General features: G+C 36.9%; 1 protein-coding gene across 1 annotated transcript in view; it reads right to left on the minus strand.

The window, feature by feature from the left end:
* ZC3H6 (zinc finger CCCH-type containing 6) overlaps positions 1-5,636 on the minus strand; it is a 72,586-nt gene that overhangs the window by 65,458 nt on the left and 1,492 nt on the right. The window lies entirely within an intron of this gene.

Consider the following 5,636-nt stretch of genomic DNA (forward strand, 5'->3'; position numbering starts at 1 on the left):
GCTCATTCCTGGCTCCAGTCTCTGTTCCCTTTATCTGGAGTGTTCTTCCCCCAGATGTACTACACTTGGATTGCTTTCATTTGAGGGCTTGGCTCAAATGCTTCTTCTTCATTAAGTGCTTCCCTAAACAACTCTATTTAAAATAGAAACATCCTTCCTAAATGCAAAGGACGCCCCATCTCCCTTTCTGCTTATCTAACACATTTGTTTTTAATGTTTAGTGTCTTTCTCTGTCTCCAAAGAAAATGTAAGCTCCACTAGGTAAAGAGTTTTTTCTTTACTGCTGCTGTCCAGAATAATACATATTAAATACAGGGTGCTTGATATTTAATAAGAATGACTGAAAGCTACCTAACTTCTTCTACTGATCTCCCCTTCCATACCTTCTTCTTTCCCCCAGGTATCGTATCATCTGATCATTTTCCTGCTTACAAAGCTTTGATGAGATCTTTACATCCTTGATCTGACTCCTAATTCGTTTCATCCTTTTCCTCATTCCCCAAAGTACGTTGTACACATTTCACATACTAACACTTTTATCATCCCCGACCCTACCATGCCATTTCATTTCTTCAAGCTTCTCTTATATTTCTGCCTCCGCTTAGCCAAACTTTTACTCATTCTCCAGACCCAGTTATTTCATACCTCCCTGAGGCCCCATTTATGCCACCACTGCACGCAGTCTCTACCTCCATTCTGGTGTTAAAAATAACTATGTATTTATCAATCTGTTTCTCCTACTAGATCATAAGATCCTGGAGAGCAAGATCAGTGATATTATATTCAGATTTTTTTCCACCAATGCTTAACACTATATTTGGCATAGAAGTCTTTTCAATGAAAATTTAATGAACAAAATTTAAAAGTGAATTAAACAATTCATGAGGGGCTAGAAGAAAAACGTCTTCATAAAAGTCAAAGTGCTTTCCACATCAAACCTGAACATGAGGTATACCTTGAGTGCTTTACATTTGCTAAAGAAAAACTCACTTTGACAGTTTTCATAGTAAATTAGTAGATTCGGGAATCAAAAATAATAAGTGTTTCCATTTTGCAAGATGAGTTCTGGAGATTGGCTGCACCACAATGTGAATATACTTAACACTACTGAACAGTACACTTAAAAATGGGTTTATTAAAAATAAACAGAAGCGGGAGGAGGAATCGGATGAAGGCAGGTATAAGATAAATAAGTACTAAGGCTGTTATGTAGGAAATGGCAACTCACTACAGTATTCCTGCCTGGGAAACCCCAGAGGAGCACAGTCCATGGGGTCATAGAGTCAGATACGACTGAATGACTGAGCATCCATGAACACGCACAGGGATGTAATGTACAATAAGATAAATGTAATTAACACTGGTGGATGTTATATATGAAAGTTAAGAGTAAACTCTAAGAGTTCTCATCAGAAGGAAAAGAATATTGTTTTCTATTTCTTTAATTTTGTATTTATATGATGGATGGTCACTGAACTTACTGCCATAATAATTTCATCATGTATATACAATCAAATCATTATGCTGTACTGCTTAACCTTATAGTGTTGTATGTCAATCACACTCAATAAAACTGGAAGAATATATAAATTAATTAATTGCCTAGTGAGGGGAGACACTTACTCCAGTAAACATATTTGCAAACCAGATGATGTGTAGGGCATCAAAGTGAATTCCAATGTAAGAAAAGCCATCTGCAATTTTTTTTAATTAAAATTACTGACTTCTTAAAGTAGAAGAGTTTGGAAGTAATTCAGTTCAACCACCTTATTTCACAAACAAGAAAAATAGTCATGGAAAAGAAAAGAGCATTAACCAACCTAGAGGAAAAACTAGGATCAGAACCAAGGTTTTATTCAGAATACAGGGCTGTCTTAAATATACCACATTACAATCCCAAACAATTCAAGAACTAAAGGCTAGAATTTATTGAATTAATTCCCCATGCTTAACTAATGAAGAGTTAAAAATAACATTTTAGGTAGGAGTTTGTACTCCTGAATTCTCACCAGGGCTCTATTTGTGGGACCTCAGACAAATCACTGAGCATTGCAATACTGTATTACCTCATGGGATTAATGTGAGAATCAAAGGAAAGCCCAGTTACAAAAGAAAAGTGTAACCATCTTCATCCTCATCCCTTCACACTCTGGTGTCAGGTTTCAATCACTATGTGAGGGAGGGAAAGGAACAGTTCATATAAACTAGTACAGTTCTGACTAGCTGGAGTTTTGCTATTCTGGGTTTACATGAGGAAGAAAGGAAAGCAGGGAGAGAATGGGAAGGTGGGAAGGTTGTTCCTAATGGGCAAAGAATACCCTCCTTCCAAAGGAAGGTACTGGGAATCCCTGGTGGCTCAGCAGTGAAGAAATCTGCCTGCAATGCAGGAGACACAGGTTGGATCCCTGAGTCAGGAAGATCCCCTGGAGTAGGAAATGGCAACCCACTCCAGGCTTCTTGCCTGGAGAACCCGTGGACAGAGGAGCCTGCCGGCCTACAGTTCATGGGGCCGCAGAGTCAGACACAACCCAGGACGAGCACAAAGCAAAGTACTAACCACACCTCCTATCAACTAGACTCTGAGACTCACAAACTTTCATACAATTCATGTTAAAATTATCTTTTTTCCTAGTGTAGGGCCTATAAAACTTTTTACCTTTAGTATATTTCTAAAAATTATGTAACAGTTACTTGGGTGTATATTTTATCTTTCCTTCTCAACTGCAGATGTGTTCAGCAGGGACTCACAGTATCAAGCCTTTAAGAGTTATTTCTGAGTTGTTTTTATTAGGTCAACATTTCAGCTGAAATATAAAGGTAGGCACCTGGAGTTGTGCTTAAAAGAACTGGATGAAAGGGAAGACCTGAATGCAAAGAGAGACAAGAACTTTATCTCCCTTTGTCTTGCCCAACTCCTTCTCCCTTCAATGATTTAATTCTAAGCAGAAGTCCTCTACTAAAAGTCTACAGAGCCACAAGTTTATTTATAGGTATTTTTATATTCATAACACTTTATAAAAATACAATGTTTTCACTCCAGGAATGAAACTATTTAAAGGAAAGTACAAATGGGCATTTTTTAATAAGTTTACTCTTTGGGCAAACAAATTTTATGCAAAATGTTCACCATATAAAACAATTTTTTAAAAGAAAAAAATTGTGCATTCTGTGAATTTCCACTTACACGTAGAATTTCATGTAAACTATCATAGTAATATTTTAATTTGTATGATTATAGCAATTGAAAATAAAAATCAGATTTAACTTTTTTCCTGCACTCACACAATATACCTTAATTTTCAAAATATCAGAATTGAGACAAATGCCAAGCTCCAAATACCAGAAGTCATATATCTTTCCCACCTAATTCACGGAAATTTTTACTACAGTATAAAGTAACTATAACATGGAAACAGAATATTTGGGGATTCCACAGATTAGTCCATTTTTTCCCACAAATTTCTTAAGTACTACCAAGGGACCTTATAAAAACTACAGATTACAATCCTTCCCTAGAGATTCTGATTCAGTTGCTCTGGGCAGGACAAAAATCTTTATTCCTCAAAGTGATTCTGATGGTTAGCTAAGATTAATATTGATCTCGTAGACTGGTTTTCAATTTGGTACATACTAGACCTACTGAGCGACTTGACTTTCACTTTTCACTTTCATGCATTGGAGAAGGAAATGGCAACCCACTCCAATGTTCTTGCCTGGAGAATTCCAGGGACGGGGGAGCCTGGTGGGCTGCCATTTACGGGGTCGCACAGAGTCGGACACGACAGAAGCGAATTAGCAGCAGCAGCAGCAGCAGCCCTACCTAAGGGCTTCCCTGGTGGCTCAGATGGTAAAGTGTCTGCCTGCAAGGTAGGAGACCGGGGTTCCATCCCTGGGTCGGGAAGATTCCCTGGAGAAGGAAACGGTAACCCACTCCAGTACTCTTGCCTGGAAAATTCCATGGACGGAGGAGCCTGGTAGGCTACAGTCCATGGGGTCGCAAAGAGTCGGACACAACTGAGTAACTTCACTTTTCACCTTTCAGACCTTCCTGAGGAGCTTTAAGAAATCTTCAGCTCAGACCAATGGAAATGACTTCAATACTTTTTAAAAAGGTCCGCAGAGAAGGATGAGAACCTCTAACCCCTCTGCACATTAAGAAACTAAGCTTGCTCAAGTTCACAAAGCTGAAGATGGCAAAGTTGGGAGTTAGAACCATTTCTCCCAACTCCTAGTTCACTTTGTTTTTAAATAGTTATTTTTCGTACAGGTTGACCAAAACAGGTGTGAAAAAGAAAAATCTATATTCTTGCCTCAGAAAAATACTGTCATTTAACAAATGGATAAATTAAAACTGAGCTAATCTTACTGCTTCAGAAATCACCAGAAAAGTTTTCTTAATCCTAATACAAAACAATAAAAAAAAAATACTAAATACAGTACTGCTTAATCTTTAGTTCCTACTACTAATCTGGTTATATATATCTTACAAAGAACTGTTTAAAATTTAATTTTTAACTTCTGACTCAGTAATTTTTTTTGATTCGTATTTTAAAACAAATTATTTTTGAAGTCTGGCATCACTGGTCCTTACTAGCAAATTAAATCAAGATCTGTAAATTTGGCAACATGGCTTCTTCCTTATGTAGAATACCTAATTCTTCATACTGAAGTTGCTCTGTGAACTAACAGAGTTCCTTCTTCCACACAAATGAATTTTAGGCTGTATTAGCAAAACTCCCATCATTGGTTTGTCCACAGATCCTCAGAGTGCGAAACTTGTCAAAATATTGATTAACCCCTTTCAAGAATTTTCTCATTTTAGTAACAGGATAATGGAAAATAATTATGAAAAATGTGTCAAGTGCAAGCTTACCTGCCCGTAATTTTTCTAAGAGCATTTTGACTTTCTAAAAATTACATGTTTACTTGACTTGCTTTCTGGTGACCTACATTGATTATTACAGTACCAAAACTGTTAAAATAACATTTTTAGTCCTCTCAAGGTTGTCAGATGTTTTGATATTTCAAATTCCTGGAATGTTTGTGATTTCTGCTTTTAGATTTAAAAGTGTTTGGTATACTTTACCAAAAGCAGGTCACATTACTCCACAAGTAAAATTTCAGCAATCTGTATACAACCTAGAGTACAATGTACACTTTTGATTAATTCATTTGCAAAGGAGTAATTTGCGAGGTTCTGGATCTTTTAAATATTCTAAACAAGAATCAGATGCAATGGATTTTGTTCCAGCAGTTTTAATGAATGAAAGCACACCCTTTCTTTTTTATTAAGTTGGATAGCAACAGAAATTAAAAAACTAACCAAAAGTTAAGTGCACTATTTAAAATATGTAAACACCCCCAAACCGTTCCTTGGAACCAAGAATGGGCCTCTTAAGTCACAGTAAAAACTAAAAAAACCCCCCAAATCTCAGATAAATGTTTAAATGATACATAGTATTTAGAAAATCGGGCTAGACTGGACGATCCATGGAGTTCGCACAGTAGGAGAAAACTGTGCTACACTGAGCAGGCTTGCAAAATCTTAACTATTTTGTATTCAACATCTGAAACTTGCCATTTCCAATTGCGAGAGGTAAGCCTGTAACAGATACACGGCTTTTGGGATTGCTTAA

Source organism: Bison bison, unplaced genomic scaffold, assembly GCF_000754665.1.
Source record: "Bison bison bison isolate TAMUID 2011002044 unplaced genomic scaffold, Bison_UMD1.0 scf7180017864508, whole genome shotgun sequence".
NCBI classification, from domain to species: domain Eukaryota; kingdom Metazoa; phylum Chordata; class Mammalia; order Artiodactyla; family Bovidae; genus Bison; species Bison bison.